Source organism: Macrobrachium nipponense, chromosome 13, assembly GCF_015104395.2.
Source record: "Macrobrachium nipponense isolate FS-2020 chromosome 13, ASM1510439v2, whole genome shotgun sequence".
In the NCBI taxonomy this organism is placed as follows: domain Eukaryota; kingdom Metazoa; phylum Arthropoda; class Malacostraca; order Decapoda; family Palaemonidae; genus Macrobrachium; species Macrobrachium nipponense.
Genome location: NC_087206.1, coordinates 79,900,681 through 79,925,680, shown reverse-complemented (window position 1 = coordinate 79,925,680; position 25,000 = coordinate 79,900,681). Strand labels below are relative to the sequence as shown.

The following is a 25,000-nucleotide window of genomic DNA, read 5'->3' as shown; positions in this document are numbered from 1 at the left end:
TTTTTATAGAGAGCCATGAAAACCCTAAATTACATTTTTAAAGAGAATAAACCGTCCTAGTATTATGTTTGGATGAATTATTTTTTTATAGAAAGCTATGAACACCTTAAATTACATGGAGAAAGAAAGAGAGAATAAACCGCCCTAATATTAAGCCTGGCTGAATTATATTTTTTTATAGAAAGCTATGAAAACCCTAAATTACATTAAAAAAGCGAGAAAATAAACCGTCATAATATTATGTCTGGATGAATTACATCTTTTATAGAAAACTGTGCAAACCCTAAATTACATTTAAAAAAAGGAGAGAGAGAGAATAAACCGTCTGCTTATTATGATTGGATGAATTAGATTTTTGCAAAACGCTACTGAAAACCCTAAATTGCAGAAAGACCTTCAAAGGTAATTTAATTTAATTTCCAAAGCTTCGACCGTCCTAATGTGTTGTTTGGATGAATTATATTTTTACAGAAACCTTTGATAACCACAAATTACGGATAGACTTTTACAAGTCACTTAATTCCATTTCCAAAACACGCATAGTTTTGCACGTCAATGCAAAGGCAATGAATCTTACGTTGTCTTTGAAACCAAAATGATGGGAAAGATGGGATCAGAGCAAAACGTGAAAAGTAAAAGGAAAAAGATTATATTAAAGCGATAGGTGATAAGGAAAATGAAACTGATAAATTATAGGAAACGGTGATAAGGAAAAGGGAAATGAATAAAATAAAGCAAAGGTGATAAGAAATAATAAAATAATTTACTAAAGCAAATGGTAATAAGGGAAATGAGATGAATAAATTCAAGCAAAAGGTGACCAGGAAAAAGAAAAGGAAATGAATAAGACATGAAATGAAATCATGTTAAAAGCAATGCGATGACACGACCGATTTTTTTTATTATCATTATTATTTTTTTTATTTTTTTTTACTTATTTTATTTTATTTATTTATTTTTGAAGGGAAGGCGATTCAAAGATTTGAGGCGATTTCCTTAAGGGCGCGTCACCAAAACTCCTTCCGGAGACAACTGCCCACTGAATGCCCACTGAATGCCCACCTACGCACCCACCCACCCACGCACTCACCTTGACTAGAACACCACCTGCCACACCACATACATGATCAGCAGCAGAGCAAATATGACGAGGTAGTTGTTGAACATGGCTCTCTGCTCGGTACCTTGGGCGAACATCTTCGCTGTCACTTCCGGCGGACGAATACGAATAAAGGTACAAGGAAAGAAGATGGACGAGGAAGGGGAGCAGGAAGAGAAGGAGGCTGGGATAAACGAGGAATTAAGGGAGAGAGGTAGTCGATGGGGTATAATACAGGTGGGGATTTGTATGAGGAATTAATCAGGATACTGGAGCTGGAGATGGAACAGCAAAGGGGCGTGTCTACTTTTGGGGATTCAGGCTTGGGACAGTCGCGAACTACATGCAAAGATGCTGAGACACCAGCACGAACTCCACAGGGGCAGAAGGTGTGAGAGCTGAGGAACTGGGGAAACGCCACCACTGGGGAGGAGGTGGAGGAGGAGGGACACTGGTCGGACCAGGAGCCACTGCGTTGGACTAAACGTCTCGACACTAATTCAGTCCGCGGACGAGGGCGAAGGCGAGACTTCTCATCAGGCGTCAAGCAGCAAGAGGAGGAGGAGGAGGAGGAGGAGGAGGAGAAGGAGGGGGGAGAAAAATACCCTCAGAGGCTGATAGTGGAATTGCAGGTGGTATGGGAAAGGGGTCCACTCTTAGAAGAGAAGAAAGGGTGGGGTGAGAGGGAGGGGTGCAGAGAAGATACCAGGGGGCAGGAGGGGAGGCGATATATAGGTGGAGTTAAACTTATGGCAAGCTTATGTCGAGGAGGGGAAAGGTTTGTTTACACTAGACATGTTTGGTCGCTGCCATCTTGCCATTTTCGACCATAGCTCCCGAACTCAAGCTTCCGAGGGATCGAGGAAGAGAATAATGATAAAGAGGGACAGAGTAAATGGAATGACAAATCGAGTGGAAGAGGAAGTTTAGAAAATACAGTGTCTATGACTTTCGAGAAGTCAAAACGATCAATCTTACATTAAAACCAATCGCTACAATAGTCCAATCAATGTTTAGTTAGGGGTATATTGAAGGTACTTATAAATCCCTCGTTAAAAATTCAGACAACTTTGGTAACCCCAGTGAGACTTTGCAATGTCGGATGAAGGCAAAAGAACAATACTGCAGACAAACCTTACCAGTCGGCCATGGAATGAATTACAAACGAAGACACACGAGACAAATAAACACAAAGTCAGAATTGGCAAACAAGACACAAACATACCATCCTCAAACAAGCATTTGCATGTTATCACACGCTAATAGAAACAGGTCTAAATATTGCAGGCCGTTCAGGTAAACCGTATATTCAATCCAACACTATTTGTAATTTCTCTGGCGACATGGAAGTACAAACGTACACACACACCGACACGCATACAAACGCACACTCAGTCTCACAAAGACACCCACACACACACACACACACTCATATATCATAAAAGCGAATACCACAAAAAAATGATAGTCAGAAATCCAAGCGCTTTGACAATGTCTTAGTAAAGACGAAAGCGCTTGAATTTCTGTTCTGACTATCATTTTCCTTTATGAAGTCACGTGCATCTTCTGTGATTTTTTAAGCACTCATATATATACATATATATATATATATATATATATATATATATATATATATATATATATATATATATATATTATATATAGGAACCATGCGTCCATATGCAGGATTCAAGTTGATAAGAAACATTTTTCTATTATTGGTGGTACAAGCCACGGTAACTACCTCACCACCTTGAGTCTTTATACATTAAACGGCTGGTTCCGTCTTTAAACTCCAACGTATCTGCTGCTCCTCATATCTAGCATAAACTGAAGTCTTGGGTAGGTCTGCAGTCATGGTCATTCGTTCTTCCTTCTCTCCACTCTAACAGGTTGTTTAGGCACTGGGACTCTCTTTTACTTTTGACACATTCTTGTGATGGTTTTTTAAAGTAAAGTTAATTCTTAAGTTTTTTCAATTTTTTGATATTTTTATTCACTTTTTAATGTTATTTATAATATTTTTAATGAGTATGTTTTAATTTTACAGACTGAAGATGCACTGAGTTATGTGCGAAACGTTTTTGTAATAAAAACCATGGACTTTTTTATGTGTTTGATGGACCCTGCTGATTGCCGATATATATATATATATATATATCCATATATATATAATATATATATATAATATATATATATATATATTATATATATAAATGGCAAAATAAAGGCAAAATCCTCGAAGAAAAGTGAAACAGTGGAGCGCCCACAACAAGGCCTTTCAACTTCTGGTCCTTTACTAAGCAGTCTGCTTAGCAAAGGACGAGCAGTCGAAAGGCCTCGCCGCAGTTACTCCATTGTTTCACTTTGTTTCACTATCTTTTGTGGATTTTTACCTTTATTTATATATTCATGACGTTCCAAATTTTCTAGATTCAGTTATATTACAAAATACAAAATTAATCAAACACATTTATACGAACTGACCAAACACACCAAATGTCTCCACAACGATAAACCGGCATTCAAACACAACCTAATTGTGACCATACCACTGCATAGAACTGGTATCAAAATATATACCTTGCGTGGGCATGCATCAGCATCAATAAAACATTATGCATTACGTAACCTATCTGTGTATAAACATTATGCACATTCGTCCGTGAAAACGACATGCCTAATATCAAAGTACATGACGGAGATTACATAATATGCAAGCGGGTAGACAATGTTCATAAATGATGTATGTTTATACGTTCATCCATGTATAGTACGCGCACTGATAACTCAGTGTCTGAATATCCAGTGCTATGGTCTTTATACCATACATAATATATTTTGATGCATAAAACTACGCATTCTTTTCTAAGATCAACTAGTTATTCCCTCACAGCATGGATGGACCGGTGCATGCTGTAGAACTATTATTATTATTATTATTATTATTATTATTATTATTATTATTATTATTATTATTATTCAGAAGACGAAGAACCTTATTCATAAGGAACAAGCCACCACGCACACACTCACTTCAAATTCTAGAAGTTTCTTAAGAATATTTTGGTGCTCATTCGAATGAAGTAACAGAAGGCAAAGGCAGATACAGGAATAAGTGGCCAGTTTGTAGAAAAATAGATAAATTAACAAATTAATCAATAAATGAATAAAAATGAGCCTTGAGAGCCGAAGGAGGGTGTGATTATGTGAACTGTTACTGTTACTGCCATTTTCCTGTTTTCACAACCTTATAAATCACTGACTGATGATAAAAGGTATAAGCTCCCAAAATGAGATGTTTATAGAATACACGTGCCCTATAATATAAATATAAATTGCAGTGAACATGGCATGTATAAGCCTATAATCACTAGAGCATGTTATTTGTATGTATGAATGTATGTATGTGTGTGTCTATTATTCATACATACATACATACATACATATCACAATACCTACATACATATATATATATATATATATATTATATATATATATGTGTGTGTTTTTAGGTATATCTCTTGTGCAATTCCTACTACAGTCAATGGCATTGTTCGCAGATACCATCTAATTCTTATCAAATCTTTGAATCAGTCTGTGCTTCTTCCTTTTCTCTTCTAGCAAGACTCTCAGGAATATACATATATTTATATATTTGTAGGTATGTATTCCAGAAGGTAGTTTAGTTTACCTGGGCCTACAGCTAAGGCATTAGCCCCCTGTAGAGAAGTACAAGATTTGTAAATGGAGTTTTGACCTCCCCTTTAATAGTTGTCAGGAGTGAATGATTTTCTAGCCCTCTGTATGTTCGCTTGTACTGGTACATCTGCATACATATTATACTATAACACACACACATGTGTATGTGTATATATGTATATGTATATATATATATATAATATATATATATATATTTATATTTATATATGGGAATAAACATATGGGAACATGTTTCACAGAAATTCATTTCTAACTCACATCGGAATCGAACACCAGTCTGTTTTTCTAGTGAGAGTCCAGGGTGTTAGCAATTCACCTGTACGGATGAGTTGCTAACGCCTTGTACTCTCAAGTGAAAGACCGGGGCTAGCTCACGACAGAGAGGAAGCAAGTATACATTTCCTATGTAAAAAGCACCCTACATAAATCCTGTAAATAAATACAGGCATGCAATAATGAATGTATACACAACCACATCCAATATTTTCTTCCAAGTACTTATTAATTTGAACTACTACAAAAATAAGATTTCATTTGTGCATCTACTCAAATAATTTACAGTGTGCAAATAGGCATGCAATAATGAATGTATACATTACCACATTCAACATTTTTTTACATGTACTTACCAATCTGGATAAGATGTAAAGATTTCATGTATGCATCCATATCAACAGTTTAACACTAAACAGCAATCTAAGTACATTTCAAATCATTTAACCTTTGTAAATGGACAGTCCTTTCTCTATCCAAAACATGCTTTCAAACTTACATCATGCACCTCTTACGTACATACCCAGTCTTGCCCTTGATTTCAGGAGACTTTGACCTTAATACCCAGTCCTGGCCCTTGCATTCAGCGGGCTTTGACCCTATGCCCCCTTCCCCACCTAGTTCTTAATCTGTTTTCCTCTCTGCAACAGATCACCCGTCCATGAGCCTGCCATTAAGAAGAAATTGCTCAGTCTATGCCTTCATTTATTTATAGCCAATAAGTGGCATCAATACCTCTGACCGATTTGATCAGGCCACTAATAAACATGGCTGTGTAAGTCTTAAATTATATCATTTATTTATGGCAAATAAATGATACCAATACTTACAGTTGAACTTAACAAGCAACTTATAAAAATAATTGTGTAATTATTTATAGCAGATATGTGACACCAATACTTACGATCAAATTAAACAAGCAACTTAAAAAAATACTTGTGTAATTGTTTATTGCAGATAAGTGACACCAATACTTACAGTCTAATTTAAAAAGCAACTTGAAAAAATAATTGTGTAATTATTTATTGCAGATAAGTGACACCATTACTTACAGTCGAATTTAACAAGCAACTTAAAAAAAATAATTGTGCGAGTATTTATTCAAAACGTACGGCCAAATTTAACAAGAGACTGAAATAAATAATTGTGTAAGTCTTAATTTATTCATTGCAAATAAGTGACACCAATACTCATGGCCGAATTTAACTTGCATCTCATAGTATACAATTTTAATGAATGTGTGTGAGTATAGCCATACATGCGTGAATATACAAAAGATCTAAAGAGGGAGAAATACTATTTTTACTTGATAAACAACAAAAATAAGGACGAAGAGATTAGTAGGGAACTATAGTAGATTCACATCAACCGTGCATTTGACGTCTAGGCCAGTCCCTTACGACGCTCCTGATCGGCTATTGATAAGCCAATCACAGGGCTGGAAACTGTCTCTCGCGGGTGTTCACATAGGCAGGATGTATATTCCACCTACAATCACGAGCGTCGTAAGGGACTGGCCTAGACATCGGATGCACGGTTGTTGTGAATCTACTATAGTACCTTGCATATACTTGAAAATTCGTCGTTTCCCAGAAAGCATGGATAAAGCTAATTTATGATCCAAAATCCAAAATACCTCTATACTCCTGCAATGTTAACTTGAAACGTCCTTAAAAACGTGGTTCATTGTAATCTCCGTAAAGGTAATCTATCAGTTTAATAAATGAATGTGTGAACGAAAGAATATTGAATATTCACGAGAATATGTTTACTTAATGAATGAAATCTTTCAACCATTTTTTTATGTTATTCTTATTTTTTTAGGCATCTGTTTCGTTGGAAGTTCTTTGAATTATGTTCACGACTACCATTTCAATCTCACAACATAAAATTCTCGAATTCTTCTTCCTTTGAAGCATTCGATATACGTTCTTCTTTCCAGCTCTCTCTCTCTCTCTCTCTCTCTCTCTCTCTCTCTCTCTCTCTCTCTCTCTCTCTCTCTCTCTAAAAAAAAGAAAATAAAAAATAAAACATAACAGTAAAAAATCTTATTGACGAAATCAATATATGTATATGTATATATATATATATATATATATATATATATGAAAATGTATGTGCTATATATATATATATATATAATATATATATATATATATATATATATATATACATATTGTATCCACTTCGCCTCATCATTTGACGTAGCGATCACCACCATCATTATCCTAAGCACCAGTCCTGTACTGTCTAAAATTAAATCAACCACACGCCTTACAAAGTCCACCAATAGCCCTGCAGTCATCAGTATTCTTCAGAGACCTCTCAACTTTAATAGTGGCAGAGACTAAAAACGGCGATGAGGAAACGTGAGACTCCCTGTCTCCCCTTCCAGTCTTAATATGGGCTCTGGCCTACTGTGTCAGACATTGGAACAACAGTTCTTTAATCTGAATACAACCTCAGACATACCGTACTTTCCTTATAGGCTCAATTCATCTTTGTGGTTCTTCGTCAAAGTGAGTTGTCAGGCGATTATCTTATTAACGTCCGTAGAACATATAATCTAGCCTACTCATGGTCTTTATATTTCACATATGTATACACACAAACACAGACATGTAACGGCTGATCTCTGGTATATAAATACCGCTTCCTGTATTTCTTATTTAATTCTTTACCTGCCTGTTGAGGGAGACGTTGTCTCTGAAATGTATAGTACGTATTAACCTTCTTGAAATGTATAGTACGTATTAACCTTCTTGAAATGTATAGTACGTATTTACCTTCTAACTCTTGGGGTTTTTATGGGCTCCTTTTATGAGATGGCATTCTGTTTTGACAGAAAACATTTCACAGTAAAGGACGTTGAGTCGAAAGAACTTGCAGTTACTCCAGTGTTTCACTTTCCTTCGTGGCTTATACCTTTATTTTTGCATTTATCACGTTCCAAACTTTCGTGATTCAGTTATACCTTATATATATATATATATATATATATATATAATATATATATATATATATATATATGATATATGTATATATAGATATATATATATACTAATATATAGATATATATATATAATATATATATATATATATATATATATATATATCTATATATATATATATATATATATATATATATCTTCGACCTTTTGGGTTTTTATGGGCTCCTTTTATTAGATGGCATTTCTGTTTTGACAGAAAATACTTCACAGTCATATAATATTATATATAAGATATATTATATATATATATATATATATATATATATATATATATATATATATATGGACATGCATCAATTTAACAACAGAGAAGGATATGTCTCTCGAAATGAGAAAGATTAATGAGAATCTGATCGAAACGGTCAGAAACAGCACGAAGAGAGGATAGCGTCAAACCAATTAATCCCAGCAGGATTGGTTAGGCCAACAGAGTAACTTTGAAAAATGACCAACCAGTTGATACAAGATGATTAAGAGGAAGGAGGGGGGAGTCTCTCTCTCTCTCTCTCTCTCTCTCTCTCTCTCTCTCTCTCTCTGTGTATGCTAAAAAGAACGCCGAGTGTATTAGGACTTATGACAATACTGCAATGTTTTAAAAATGGAAAAAGGGTCAACAATAAGTCAATACAGGGTTTTAAACTGAACGAATTAAATATAAGACCCTTTCTTCTTAACTGTCATCTTTTGTATCTAAGCTAGCACTTTGAGTGTGACGTCTGTGTCTCACTCAAAAGTGCAGCAGCAAATCAGCTGTGTTAGACTGAAACAAAAAACAGCCATTATTTTAAAACATAATAGAAATTTTTTTTTATATTTGTAGATACACTGACGTTTAAGTCTCAGTGATTACAAATATGAAAAAATATATATATTCTCTTATATTTTATAATAATGGCTATTTTTTGTCTCAATTTAACACGTCTGCTTTGTTGCCATTTTTAACAGCCTCACTCTCGCCTTAACTATTTTAATTCTGTTCTGGTGGATACATATATATAGAAAAGTAGATATTAATGAGCGCATGATTAAACAGATAAAAGTAAGAGCAGCATGACTGGACGGTACAAATCTTTACATAGGAATTACTAGCGACATATAATACAATTTAGCATTCACGAATGCATGAACGCAGATTTAGTGAGAAACAAGCGCACATAACATTCATGATCTTCATCTTAATACACTCTCACACACCGTGAGATGAAACTCGCACTTAACCGACTATAAGTATGCGAATATACATACTTACCATCTTTCTTGATTTAGATGACCTCTCAACTAGAAATACCCTCAAGAGAGCAAATATTTTATATCGCTGGGTCGCAGCAGTTTTTTTTTTATTTTTTTACTTTTTTCATTTGACCTAACTTCCGTAAAATTATTCACACACACGAACACACAGACGCACACACACATACATCATTCTAACCTAAGTAGCAATACTGGGTCATATCACACACACACACATATATTTACAAACACTTCGTCCAGACCAAATGGTGGAAACCATTACTCACGTCCTCTTAAGCGAACACAAGCAAAGGAGTCGTTCGTCCTCAAGAAGACTAAAAAAATAGAATATTTTCCGAAAACACATTAAAGCAGAATCGAACTTGGCCATCAATCAACCGGCAGATGTTATCTCTCTTTCTCTCTCTTCCTCCTTCCATCAGTGGCTATCTATTCAAGGATAACAATCTTCTTCTCCACTCGGCATTATTATTATTATTATTGGTGAAGAAATCAACAGTGGAGTAAATGTTTTATATATATATATTATATATATATATATATATATATTATATATATATATATATATGTCTGTATGTATGCATATAATATATATATTACAATTACACCACTGTAGATTTCTTCAAGATTTTAGTACCTCATCCTACTATTATCATTAATTATTATTATTATTATTATTATTGATTATTATTATTATTATTATTATTATTATATTATTATTATTATTATTATTGTTGAAGAAATCAGGTGTAAATGTTTAAAATATATATATATATAATATATATAATATATATATATATATATATGTGTGTGTGTGTGTGTGTGGGTGTGGTGTGTGTGTGTGTGTGTGTGTGTGAGTGTGTGTGGTGAGTATATAATAGATATATGTTTATATAAAATCTTATATATATAGTAATATCTATATCTATATATATTAATATAATAGCATATATATACACGAAATCTCCACAAACACAAAGAGAGACACAAAGACGACTGCAGAGAAGTCAATAACTACCTTTAAAGCAAAATTTCTCTCTCTCTCTCTCTCTCTCTCTCTCTCTCTCTCTCTCTCTCTCTCTCTCTCTCTCTCTCTCTCTCTCTCTCTATCTTTACCTACCTGGTTTTTTTCCTCAAAAGCCTTCAAAGCAAAGTCTCTCTCTCTCTCTCTCTTCTTTCTTCTTCTTCTTCTTCTTCTTCTTCTTTTTCTTCTTCCTCTTTCTTCTTCATTTTTTAATCCTTACCTGCTTTTTTGCCTCAATAAAAACCTTCAAAGCAAACATCACCACACCCCCTCTCTCTCTCTCTCTCTCTCTTCTTCTTCTTCTTCTTCTTCTTCTTCTCTCATTAAGCAACGTCATGCGGAAATGATTAGCATGCCAAAGCACTTTCTTTTCACATGGTTTGAACCCTTTCTCTCTCTCTCTCTCTCTCTCTCTCTCTCTCTCTCTCTCTCTCTCTCTCTCAAAAAAGTGAGAAATCTTATTGACGAAATCATTCAACCTCGTCAAGAAAGGATTTGCACAGGTGGTTGGAGTCAGTGTCCGAAAGATGGTTTACTCCTTGTGCCAATATGTGCGTCAGCTTCATTATTATTATTATTATTATTATTATTATTATTACGAGCTGCTGTCTCCCCTACCCTACCCCAATCCATCCGGGGCGGATAAACCGGTTTGCTTATACTTCGTATACAACCTAGCTGGGAACAGAACCCACATATACACCTTTAATCCTAGGAAATCCACTACTAAAACCCGATGAGTTAAATGAGTCCGGAAACACAGAGGAATGAAGAGAATTACACGTTTTATATGAAAAAAAAATAGGATAGAGGAGGACTAGTCAAACCCACTAACTCTCGTATTCACTACTTTCCTGATAAGTCCCTGGCAACTATAACTGTTCAAATCGAGCTCGGTTTATTAAACATATACACTCTTCATCCTAGTTAAATGATTATTGAAACACGGAGGAATGCAGAGAATTCCACGTTGTGCAAAAGAGTGGCGTGTATAAGAGTAGAGGACTAATTACACCGACTGACTCTCGTGTTCACTACTTCCAAACTTAATCTATGGGCATGGGAAGTTTGAAGTCTTTGGTATACTTCAAAATAAATTATCTATTGCACTTATTCGATAATCCACAATCGAGATCGCTTATTATAAAAGAAAATAGTACACCTTCAGTCTCACAATTCCTCCATTATTCTATCAAATCTATATAACAAAATTAATAAATGACTAAAAAGCAAAAATTTCGTAACGCAAAACAGTTATCGAAATAGGTTTCAAAAGAACAATTTCATGCCATATAGGAGTACACGGCAAAACAGTATTTTATATGTACAAAAATATATTGCTTTTCAATTAAATTAAGGATTCAAAATGTTAAAGCCTTATAATTAGTTCCTGAAGCAATAAATCAAATTATTAAATATAAGTATATATATATATATATATATATATATAATATACTATTTTTATATAAAAAATATTACCTCTCAATTACCTTTGCGATTCAATCAGTTCCTGAAGCAATAAATCAAACTATTCAAAGAGATATATACATATGCTGCATAAGAAGCAAACATGCAATGTTTCCAATCAAAATAAACGTAACGAGAGAGAGAGAGAGAGAGAAGAGAGAGAGAGAGAGAGAGAGAGAGAGAGAGAGAGAGAGAGAGACTTTGAAGTGAAGACGAACAAGACGGATGGAGGCGAATATTATTGATGAAAACAGGCCCCAAACGAACCCCTATTTGAGGAGCAAGCAGCCAAGTCAACCAAAATATACATATGAGAAATTAAGAGTCAGAAATAAATTTAAAAATAAAAAAAAACTAAGAAATTCCCTCATCTTCTTTGACGTCATAACAACGACCTTGTGACAAAATTATAGGTCGAAGTCTCTTGAAAAACCAGTCATTGGCTCCATCACCCCAGACGTGCGACGTCTAATTTCGTAGGAAAGAAATGCAGTGCGTATGCGCATGTCCATGCATTTATATGCACACATGAAACTGAGTACATGTGCATACAATCATATGCGCTGATGAAACTGTGTGTGTGAGAGCAAATACAAGCACAGAAACAACAACATAATATACACACACACACAAACACACATATACTATATATATATATATATATATATATATATGTGTGTGTGTGTGTGTGTGTGTGTGTGTGTGTGTGTGTGTGTGTGTGTGTAATATATATATACCTATATAAGTTCATGCCTATAGTCACACTAACACGTGATACGTATGTTACTTTTACCCCAAGGACCAAAAAGACACAAGAGAGAGAGAGAGAGAGAGAGAGGGGGGGGCGGGGGGGGGGGTGTCCGGCTATGCTTAAAAACCAGAAAACTGTCACGAATTAACTACAGCCCTTCCAAGGTACGACGATGAACCTAAAATGAAGTTGATATTCAAATATAACAAACTATCTCTGGCTAAAAACTCTAAAAACAAAAAAGTGATCCCTAATGCATTCCCAAAATACTGACGATTATTAAGATTTATATTATGTGATAGAGTGCCTCTTTAAACGTCAATACATTTATATAAACCTTCGCCCATTAAAAATAACAGTAATGAAATTTGACCTATTTTAAGCATTAACTTTTTTGTGAATCCCCTACCATTGCAAATTGATGGTAGTAAAATTTTACTTGCTTTTGAATATCAACTTTTTCCCTGTTTATTCTGCGTTAGTTTTAACATACATACAGTTTCTAATCCTGCTACCATTACAGAATGATACCAATACAATTACGGACCGCCCTTCGTTCTCTTTTAAACGAATGACAGCCGATGCATCTGAATTCATAAAACAGGAATTCCGCCCAGACCTCCACTGCGCTCATCTATTGCAATTTCAGAGGAGTTCTTTCTGAAATGCATATGAAATGAGACACACAACCCCCATATAAACTGGTGCGGTTTTGTGCCTGCGAAAAAAAAAAAAAAAAAAAAAACAATGGAAATGTTTGTTTCCAAAAACATTTTCCAGGATGGACTTTTGAATCATACGCTTTTTTTTATTTTTTAGATTCCAGAAATAACATAAATATAAAGAATATTTGAATCGTACTTTTTTTTTAGTCTCAGAAATCTCAAAAATGAATAAATAAAAACAATGCATTTTCCAGGTTGGACTTTTAAATTGCACCATTTTTTTAGTTGTTCTTTTAAGCTTCCAGAAATAAAAAAAAAAATAAAATAAATGTTGCTCTGCATCCAAAACACAGAGTAATAAAAAAAAAAAAAAAAGTTGCATGCTCATAACTAACTGAAGAAAAAGCTTTTCGAGAGTAAAACTCTTAGTTTCATTACACTTTTTACCGTCTGACTTTCGCCTGGAAAAACTTTTCTATTTGTCTTTCCGTCTTTTTTCCAGAGCGCTCACTCTTTAGCCCTAATGACTCCGGTAATGTTTATTTCTCTTTTCTTACCTCGTTTCTCTCTCCCTTTCGTTCAAAAAAAAAGGTCACCAACAACAGAAATAAAATGAGAAAATGGGGAAAATTAAAATATGTAAACTCATGGAATGAAAACTTGAAGGTATTTGAAAATTACAGGTCTAATTTTGCTTGCCGTGTCTCCATTGTTTGCGGAGATGAGCAAATTATAAGTGAAATAAGTTGCAATAATATATATACATATATATATATTTATATATACATACATACATACATATATATATATATATATATATATATATATATATAAATATATATATATATATATATATATATTTGTGTATGCGTGTGTGTGTGTAGTATGTGTAGATAAATTCTTCTTTTAAGACAGAATTCGTCTCAAAGTATAAAAGGCCATTAAAAACACTCTAGTTTAAAGCTACTTGATAAGGGTGGAAGTTAGTCCACCGAAGTATAGTTTTAATGGGCTTTTGATACTTGTATATATATATATATATAATATATATATATATGATAGATACGCATATATATACACATATATACACACATACACACACACACACACACACACACAGATATATATATATACTATATATATATATTAGATATATATATATATATATATATATAAAATTCATTTATTCATAAGTATATATATATACATGTACATACAAATAGGTAATTGACATATACATATATATATATATATATATATATATATATATTATATTATATAATAGATATTAAAATACACGAATGAGCTCTACCGCATAATCTAGCGTGACCCATCAGGTAAATCCCAATTGTATATAATGTATATAAATGTGCCAACATGAAATGTTTCAAGCTGAACTCAGTGTAAACTGAACAACATGACCTAAAATCTACAGTTTTTTATTTTTTTACATGGTTACCTCATAGTCTGTTCCCTATAGCTGTGAAGTAGCCTTAAAGACAAAAGGAAAAGCTGATTATTATTATTATTAAAATCTAAAAATGTAAATAAGCATCGATACGCCACTCAGATTTCTCCCAAATGTTAATTGATGAAGCTGATGGAATTCGTCAGTTCATCAATCACACGAGAGTTCATATCTATCGATCTCAGAAGAGAAAAACTTGAATGGTTAAATGAAAACTCAACTGAGAGATATTGTTAGTGTAAGTCCTTAATCAAGCCAGATTCAGAAACCATCCAACACCCATCAAAGGAAACCAAGATTCACATATACCTGACGTTATAAGTTTCATTTCAGCCTTTAAAAACAAATTAATTGGTTTTAAAATATTATCTGTATTCTTTCCAGATCCAAATCAAACCGGCCATAAAAAATGCCCATCAAAATATATATTCTTCCATTTATGTAGAAATGTATATATATATATATATATTATTATATATTATATATATATATATATATATATATATATATATATATATATATATGTATGTATGTGTATGTGTCTGTAGAATCTACTGGTCATTTTTACCAGGATAAATAAATATGTAATTGAAATAGCCACAATACCCTTTAAACTTCTCGAATTCTTCGCGCTTTTTTTCGATACGCTTGTCCGCTACAAAACCTTAAGATCCAAGTGCAAGAGTATGAAGAAATTAAGGTGTCTAGTAGCGGGAAACGGACCCGCGAGACCTTGTCGTGATTACGGTAGCCCATCATAATTTCTTCACATTCTTGCAATTGGATCTTAAGGCGTTGTAGTGACAAAACGTATCAAAAAAAAAAAAAAAAAAAAAAAAAAAAAAAAAAAAAAAAAAAAAAAACAAAAAAAAAAAAAAAAAAAAAAAACAAAAAAAAAAAAAAAAAAAAAAAAAAAAAAAAAAAAAAAAAAAAAAAAAAAGCAAAGAATTCGATTATTCAAAAGGGCATTGTGGCTATTACAATTATATGTATGTATATGTATATGTATGAGTAATATATATATATATATATATATATATATATATATATAAATATATAAATATATAAATATATAAAATATTATAAATATATATAATATATATATATATATATATATATATATATAATTTATATCGTCCCAGAAAAAGAAATAAAATTTAAACTTCCCGAACCGCAGTCCAGCTATGTTCGAGAATATAATTGGGTCATGTCATGAACGTCTGCTGCAGAGAGAGAGAGAGAGAAAGAGAGAGAAAACGAGAGAATATGAAAAACCATTTCATAGATAGGAATATATGACGATTTCATGATGTGGAGGAAAGAGAAAAAAAAAACATTTCATAGATAGGAATATATGACGAGACCATGATGTTGGAAGAGAGAGAGAGAGAGAGAGAGAGAGAGAGAGAGAGAGAGAGAGAGAGAGAGAGAGAGAGAGGAGAGCAGAGAGAGCATATTTACAAAGAGAAGCTGACAAATTTGACAGTGAAAATCAGATATTATTAACTGAACCATACACACTGAGAGAGAGAGAGAGAGAGAGAGAGAGAGAGAGAGAGAGAGAGAGAGAGAGAGAGACCAGCTACTCATGGCCTTTCCAGGAAATCCTCTCCAGTGATTCGACTGCAAAACACACAACCGAATGGATATGAAACACCAGAACACGTAAACGGAACAGAACGGAACAGAAGTCACGATTCCTATTAGTTACGTGGCCCCGAAGGTGGGCATGTGTCAAATGAATAGGTTCACCTTCCGAATAATAATAATAATAATAATAATAATAATAATAATAAATAATAATAAATAATAATAATAATAATAATAATAATAATAATAATATAATAATAATAATAATAATTAAAAAATATCCACAATTATATATTAAACATATATTTCTATGTAAAAATATATTTTTACATAGAAATATATGTTTAATATATAATTGTGAATATTTTTTAACGTATTTTACATAGAAAGATATGTTTAATATATAATTGTGGATATTTTTTAACAATTTATTTTCACGAAACTGTGAATTTCTTAACAACAATAAAAATAATAATAATAATAATAATAATAATAATAATAATAATAATAATAATAATAATAATAATAATATTTTATTGAATATAATGGCAGAATTTACAAAGTTATTTGTACAGAATTCTCTAAATTCTACTAATTTTCTACAAAATAAATTCGGTAAATTCTGCCATTATATTCAATAAAAAATGTTTGGAAGAAGGTGTGTTTCCAGATACACAAATAATAATAATAATAATAATAATAATAATAATAATAATAATAATAATAATAATAATAATAATAATAATAATAATATAATAATAATAATAAAGAAAATGCCCAACTGGGAAAGCCCCAGGTCCCGATGAAGTCCATGGATACTGGCTCAAAAACTTCAAGGCCCTACACCCAAGAATAGCAGAACAACTCCAGCATTGTATCACAAATCACCATGCGCCCAAATGGATGACCACAGGAAGAACATCCTTAGTCCAGAAAGACAAGAGTAAGGGAAATATAGCCAGTAACTACAGGCCTATCACCTGCCTACCAATAATGTGGAAGTTACTAACAGGTATCATCAGCGAAAGGCTATACAACCACCTAGAGGATACAAAACACCATCCCCCACCAACAGAAGGCTGCAGAAGGGAAGGTGTAGGGGCACAAAGACCAGCTCCTGATAGACAAAATGGTAATGAAGAACAGTAGGAGAAGGAAAACCAACCTAAGCATGGCATGGATAGACTATCAGAAAGCCTTCGACATGGTACCACACACATGGCTAATAGAATACCTGAAAAATATATGGCCGAGAGGAAAACACCATCAGCTTCCTCAAAAATACAATGCGCAAACTGGAATACAATACTTACAGGCTCTGAATAAGACTAGCAGAGTTAATATTAGGAGAGGATCTTCCCTTGGGCACCTCAACACCGCCCCCACTACTCTTCGTAGTAGCCCATGATTCCCATGTGACAAAAAGTACTTCAGAAGATGGATGCTGGGATCCAAACTCAAGAAGAGGCAAACAGAATTAACCATCTGATGTTCATGGACGACATCAAGCTGTATGGTAAGAGCATCAAGGAAATAGATACCCTAATCCAGACTGTATGGATTGTATCTGGGGACATCAGGATGGAGTTTGGAATAGAAAAATGTGCCTTAGTCAACATACAAAAGGGCAAAGTAACAAGGACTGAAGGGATAAAGCTACCAGATGGGAACATCACACACATAGATAAGACTGGATACAAATACAGGGGAATAATGGAAGGAGGAGATATAAAAACATCAAGAGATGAAGGACACGATCAGGAAAGAATATATGCAGAGACTCAAGGCGATACTCAAGTCAAAAACTCAACGCCGGAAATATGATAAAAAGCCATAAAAAAAAACACATATGGGCAGTGCCAGTTATCAGATACAGCGCAGGAATAGTCGAATGGACGAAGACAGAACTTCGCAGCATAGACCAGAAAACCAGGAAACATATGATAATACACAAAGCACTACATCCAAGAGCAAATACGGACAGACTATACATAACACGAAAGGAAGGAGGGAGAGGACTACTAAGCATAGAGGACTGCGTCAACATCAAGAACAGAGCACTGGGGCAATATATGAAGACCAGTAAGACGAGTGGCTCAAGAGTGCATGGGATGAAGGACTGATTAAAGCAGACGAAGAACCAGAAATATACAGAGACCAGGAGAAAGACAAGCAGAACATAGGAATGGCATAACAAACAAATGCACGGACAATACATGAGACAGACAAAAGAACTAGCCAGCGATGATGACACGTGGCAATGGCTACTGAGGGGAGAGCTCAAGAAGGAAACTGAAGGAATGACAACAGCGCACAAGATCAGGCCCTAAGAACCAGATATGTCTAAAGAACGATAGATGGAAATAACATTTCTCCCATATGTAGGAAGTGAAAAATGAAACCATAAACCACATAGCAAGCGAATGTCCGGCACTTGCACTGGACCACTGGAGCCTGTGCAAGAAACACCAGCTACCTTGCAGTAATAAGTGGTACGAACACCAACCTGAAGGTGTGATAGAAAACGATCAGGCAAAGATCCTCTGGGACTATGGTATCAGAACAGATAGGGTGATACGTGCAAATAGACCAGAAGTGACGTTGATTGACAAAATCAAGAAGAAAGTATCACACACTGATGTCGCAATACCATGGGACACCAGAGTTGAAGAGAAAGAAAGGGAAAAAAATGGATAAGTATCAAGACCTGAAAATAGAAATAAGAAGGATATGGGATATGCCAGTGGAACTGTACCCATAATCATAGGAACAATAGGCACGATCCCAAGATCCTAGAAACGGCGCACATAGTAAGTAAGTGATGGACTCCTAAGGAGGGGGGCAGGATGCAACCCCGGAACCCCCACACTATAAATACCAACCAGTCGAATTAGAGGACTGTGATACAGCAAAAAAAAAAAAAAAAAAAAATTAATAATAATAATAATCGCGAGCTCTAGCAGAAAGTTAGAATCTGAAATATTTTTATGCATCCATATAAAACTTGGCCTTGTATATAACAAAATACACCACTGAGTTGTTGAGAAGATAATATTGAATTTACGACAAAGGCAAAGCGCTGGGACCTATGAGGTCATTCAGCACTGAAACGGAAACTGACAGCAAAAAGGTTTGAAAGTTGTAACAGGAGGAAAACCTCGCAGTTCCACCATGAATCAATTGTTAGGAGAGAATGAAGAGTAAGATGGAAGAAAGAGAATATGAACGGAAGTAAAGTAAAAAGGAATGAAGGAGCTTGAAGCTAGGGGCCGAACGGAACGCTGTAAAGAACCTTTATGATGCCTGCAGTGCACCGCATGAGTGCACTGGCGGCAACCCCCCCCCCCCCTTCTTCCCCAAAGGAAAAAGGATACTACATGCCTTTTATACAGTAATGTAGAATTGGTTAAAGAACTATGTAGCATTGCCCTGATGATGGTCATAAATATATGGCTAAACATTGCAATGTATATATATATATATACGTGTATATATGAACCCAGCTGAATATATATATATTCTCTATAACACAATGCCTTCCTTGACCATATAAAAATACGTTAAAGTTTTCGCCATTAAAAATCAAAACATTCACAGTGCTCTAATATAAACTGGCATATCTTTCACGTCAAATCCGAAAGGGACGCATGAGAGAGAGAGAGAGAGAGAGAGAGAGAGAGAGAGAGAGAGAGAGAGAGAGAGAGAGAGAGAGAGAGAGAATTTTGTTACGAGATGACCTTGCATTTCACCATCTAAAAATGTTCTCGGTGCCATTGTGTCAATCTAATTGTCCTCTGCGTCAGAATTCTTCCGTGAAGAGAACTTATTCAACTTATTCAAAAAGGGGCGTTTCCCAATATAGCTGTCTGCGGCGGAGAGGGTGTTACCAAACAAACACAAAGCAAAGCTAGATGAAAAACAAAAAAAAACAAAAAGAAGGCGCTAAAAAAAGGCCTCCATCAGCACTCATAACAAAGAGCTTCTTATCGATGCTATTAGCGTCGGTGACAAGCATTAAAAAATCAGTGATGTCTGGCAGACAAGTACTGACGCCCTCAACCTGGCTTCATAACGGAAATAAACATCTTGGGTAACTCTCTCTCTCTCTCTCTCTCTCTCTCTCTCTCTCTCTCTCAAACACACCCTCGAACGCAAGGACACTAAACGTGCGTAGCAATGTTGCACCAACAAATATGAAATTCGATATGATAATATATGTACACACACACAAATATATATATATATATATATATATATATATATATATATATATATATATATATACATGTATATATGTGTGCGTGTGTGCATATATATATAATATATATATATATATATATATATATACATACATGTACCATCATGTGTGCGTGTGTGTATTAATATATATATATATATATATATATATATATATATATATAGTATATATATATATATATATATATATATATATATATATATATAATTATGATACTCGAACATTTAACTCGATACGTCCAACACCTTTCACCTTTAGCAATAAAATTTCACTGACTCATACGTGATCCCAATAAAAAATACCGCACACAAAGCAAACTAACGCAATAAGTTATTCTAAAATTTTAGCGGAACCTTATTTAAAATGCTTTAATTTCTTTTCACACGAAAGTCGCATTTCAATTCATTTACTTTTTTCAACAAAATCCTATTTGTAAATTACAGTAAGTTCCTTCATAAAGTTGTGCATTCATCTGCATACCATTTAAAATTATTAACTGCATAATAATTAACGTTATTTTTCGAACTGCATTCACTTTCTGACAATTAGAATACTACATTTTTTTTAATTCCGCGAATTTATGTGACAGGTCTCAACGTTATGATTATTGATCATCAAACTTGCCTGTCAGTGTGAACGAGCAGGTAATGAGGTATACGAACTCATACACTGATCGTAATGAAAAATATAATTACACGTCAATGCAGGCATGAACAGAAGGCACGCGCGCTGTGTGCCTCTGATTGTGTAAAGCTTAATCGGTTAACTACGCTTCTCCTGATAAGTTTAAATATGAATTTCTGTTAATTTAACAATGTTTTCCCAAATAAGTTTAAATATGAATTTCTGTTAATTTAACAATGTTTTTCCAAATAAGTTTAAATATGAATGTCTGTTGTTTTAACGACTTTCCTATTAAGTATTTTTTTTCCTAATAAATATAAATATGAATTTCTGTAATTGTCTTGCAACGTTTCTCCTCATAAATTTAAAACAGAATTTCTATTGATTAAACAACGTTTTTCTTGTAGTTTTCATATGAATTTCTCTTCAATTCCATTTGATTGAAACTAACGCTATTAACATGATCATTATGTCCAGTCCAAGCCTTTACAATGAAAATATTCATGCACACACACACACACACAAACACAATTCCAACACTTCATACTACTAAGCCTCTCTCTCTCTCTCTCTCTCTCTCTCCTTTCAGCAAGAAAACCCCATTTACCTCCCACGTCCTAAACCTTTCCAGAACGCCCACCGGAAACAGTCGGGCGTTCCAGCCAGTCCAGATCTAAATCGGCCGCATTCCTTTCATCTGGGAGAGAGAGAACAGCGGTCATCTGAAAGCCAGTTTGTACGAATACTTTTTTTTTTCTTTAACTTTATCCGTTATTATTTTTTCTTTTCGTTACTGTTATCTTTGCGTATTATGCATTCTGCAAGAAGAGAGCGCTATAGTAGATTCACATCAACGGTGCATTTGATGTCTAGGCCCGTCCCTTACGACGCTCCTGATTGGCTGTTCATAAGCCAATCACAGGGCTGGAAACTCTCAGTCTCTCTCGAGAGTTCACATAGGAAGGATGTATGTTCCACCTCTCCTGAGGGATACCTTTGAAAGACGTATCCCTCAGCAGCGGAGAAACATAGATCCTGTCTATGTGAACTCTCTCGGGAGAGACTGAGAGTTTCCAGCACTGTGATTGGCTTATCAACAGCCATTCAGGATCGTCGTAAGGGACTGGCCTACACATCACATACACGGTTGATGTAAATCTACTATAGTAATGTGTCATCGTATTTTGATGTCATTATAATATCAAAATGATATCTGGAAGCCAGTGTGTACGGATATTTTTTTCAAAAATTTTTCGTTATTATTATTATTATTATTGGGAGTAAATTGTGAAAAAGCCGAAGTGTGAATTCTTTTCAATACCTCAGAGAGGGCGGAGAGAAATTGCCTGTTCCATTACCGTCGGGACCAAGATAAAGGAGAGGTCCATTTATCCACGTGCCGCTACCTGGGATGATATACAGGATAGTATTTTAGCGTTTTGTGCCCTTTTTTTTTTTTTTTTTTATCTAGTTTTGTGTTTTGGTAAACAAGCGGCTTAACTTTTTGCCACAATATACTCATGGGTAAAGAATAGAACAGAGTATAGAATTTAGGCCTAAGACCAAGCGCTGGACCACCTATGAGGTCATTCCAGCGTAGGTGGTTTGAAAAAAAGGATGTACAAAAAAGAAAATCAATGGAAGAGGTACAGTAAAACGAATGAAAGGAGGTGTGTGTAGGAACCAATGGGACGCTGCAAATACCTTTAAGTGATGCCTACAGTGTACCACGTGAGATGCACTGACGACACTACCCCACTCTAGGTTTAGTACTTTTTTAGGCTTATATAATTTAAAGATTAATCTGACTGATCCGGAAGAAAAGCAGCTATTCTGTTTTGCGAGGTCACAAGTTTACCTAAAAGAATCTTTCCTTCGGCGCTCTCGTTTTCGTCCCTAGTTTGATGAACTGGCGCCAGCCATTGCCACCCCCCCCCCCCACCCCCCCCCCCCCCTTTCTGAGGCAACTAGCCTTCAAAGATTTTGATACTATTCACAGCTTAAAAGTAGCTCATTTTTGGAGGAAATTCTGTTTGGAAAACCTGACAACGCAGGCGGCTGAAATTTTGATACGTAATATATTATGAAAAGCTGAAGCGCTTTGTCTAGAAAACTAAAAAAAAACTTGAAAACGAAAAAATGAGAGACGATTATCTGGCCAGAATGATGTTTGCCTGAACTTGTTATCTCAAGATCACTGTTTCATCTTCTCTCTCAATTTGATACAGATTTCTAGGAATAGTCTTCTTCAAGGGTTGGTGGCTGATTACATCTTTTTTTTTGTTTTGTTTTTTTTTTTTTTTTTTTATTAAACAAACCTTGACCTTTTTCAGGGTCACTGGTGGATCCAAAAATTCCCCCAAGAATACTTCTTCTCTAATTTTGATGAAACACTGCAACCCCCATGCTGCAATATCTGCAGTAATAGGTGGGTTGTCACCTACAGCAGTAGTATATATATATATATATATATATATATATATATATATATATATATATATATATATATATATATTCCGTACATGACACACACGTGTGTATGTATATATATATATATATATATATATATATATATATATATAGATAATATATATATATATATATATATATATATATATATATATATATACATATATATATATATATATATATGTATATATATATATATATATATATATATATATATATAAGTATATATGTATATATATATATATATATAGATATATGTATATATATATACATATATATATATATATATATATATATATATATATATATATATATACATATATATATATATATATATATATATATATATATATAATATATATATACACACACGTGTGTCATATACGGAATGCCCCGTTCCGTTCTTACAAAACAGTGACTAAATGAATTACTTTCCAGACAAAAAGAATAAATTAAACAGAGTACTTTAATTTTCTCAAAACATTTCAAAACAAACTCGAGAACGAGAAACCCCACCCCCCCCCCCCTCAATGAAAAGAGCAAGTCTCTGTGGGCAGCGAAAAGACAGAACAGAAAACATAAAAGAGTTAGAGAACCCTTTGAGGCCTGGACACTGGAAACTGGAAAGACAAAAAAATTAAATCTGCAGAGGAAAGAATAGGTAAAAAATATATATATATATAAATAAAAAAAGTTTGCGTAGTTTTTGTTTACAAAGAAGCCGACGAAAACAATGTGGTGTTAGATTTAAGAATTTCATTTTTGTGAATTTGTCATTCAAATTTTCATTCAATTTCATCCAGCTGAAAAAATAACATTATTATTATCATTATCAATATTATTATTATCATTATTCAGAAGATAACCCCATTTATATGGATCAAGCCACCACAAGCTTCCAAAGGTTATTATTATTATTATTATTATTATTATTATTATTATTCAGAAGCTGAAACCTAAAACCTATTCAAATGGAACAAGCCCACCACAGCAGCCAATGACTTGAAATTCAAGCTTCTACACAAGATGGTGTTTCATTCGAAAGAAAAAGAACAGAAACTGGAACAAAAATATAGAGAAAGATTCAGTATTAGAAAAGTAGATAAATAAACAAACAAATAAATAAATAAAAATATAAACTAAAACATCAGAAAACATGACGTTTCAGTGCAGTACACGTTGATTGTGGGTTGCATAGGATAATAAGAAATCAAGTGGACATTAGTATGTATTTTTTCCAAGTCCGAGAGAAATAGATTCATGTGTAACTTACATGCGCATAAATGTATGCATGTATATGTGTATATATATATATACATATATATAT

General features: G+C 33.9%; 1 protein-coding gene across 4 annotated transcripts in view; it reads right to left on the bottom strand.

Annotated features, from left to right (window-relative positions):
* Positions 1 to 25,000, bottom strand: part of LOC135225888 (ligand of Numb protein X 2-like) — a 668,030-nt gene that overhangs the window by 524,960 nt on the left and 118,070 nt on the right. The window contains exon 1 of one of the 4 annotated variants that reach the window (XM_064265462.1): positions 1,091 to 1,601. The exons of the other annotated variants lie outside the window; for them this stretch is intronic. The gene's annotated coding sequence lies outside the window, so the exon portion shown is untranslated. Of the gene's footprint in view, positions 1 to 1,090; positions 1,602 to 25,000 lie in introns of those variants that run through there. 4 annotated transcript variants of the gene reach the window in all.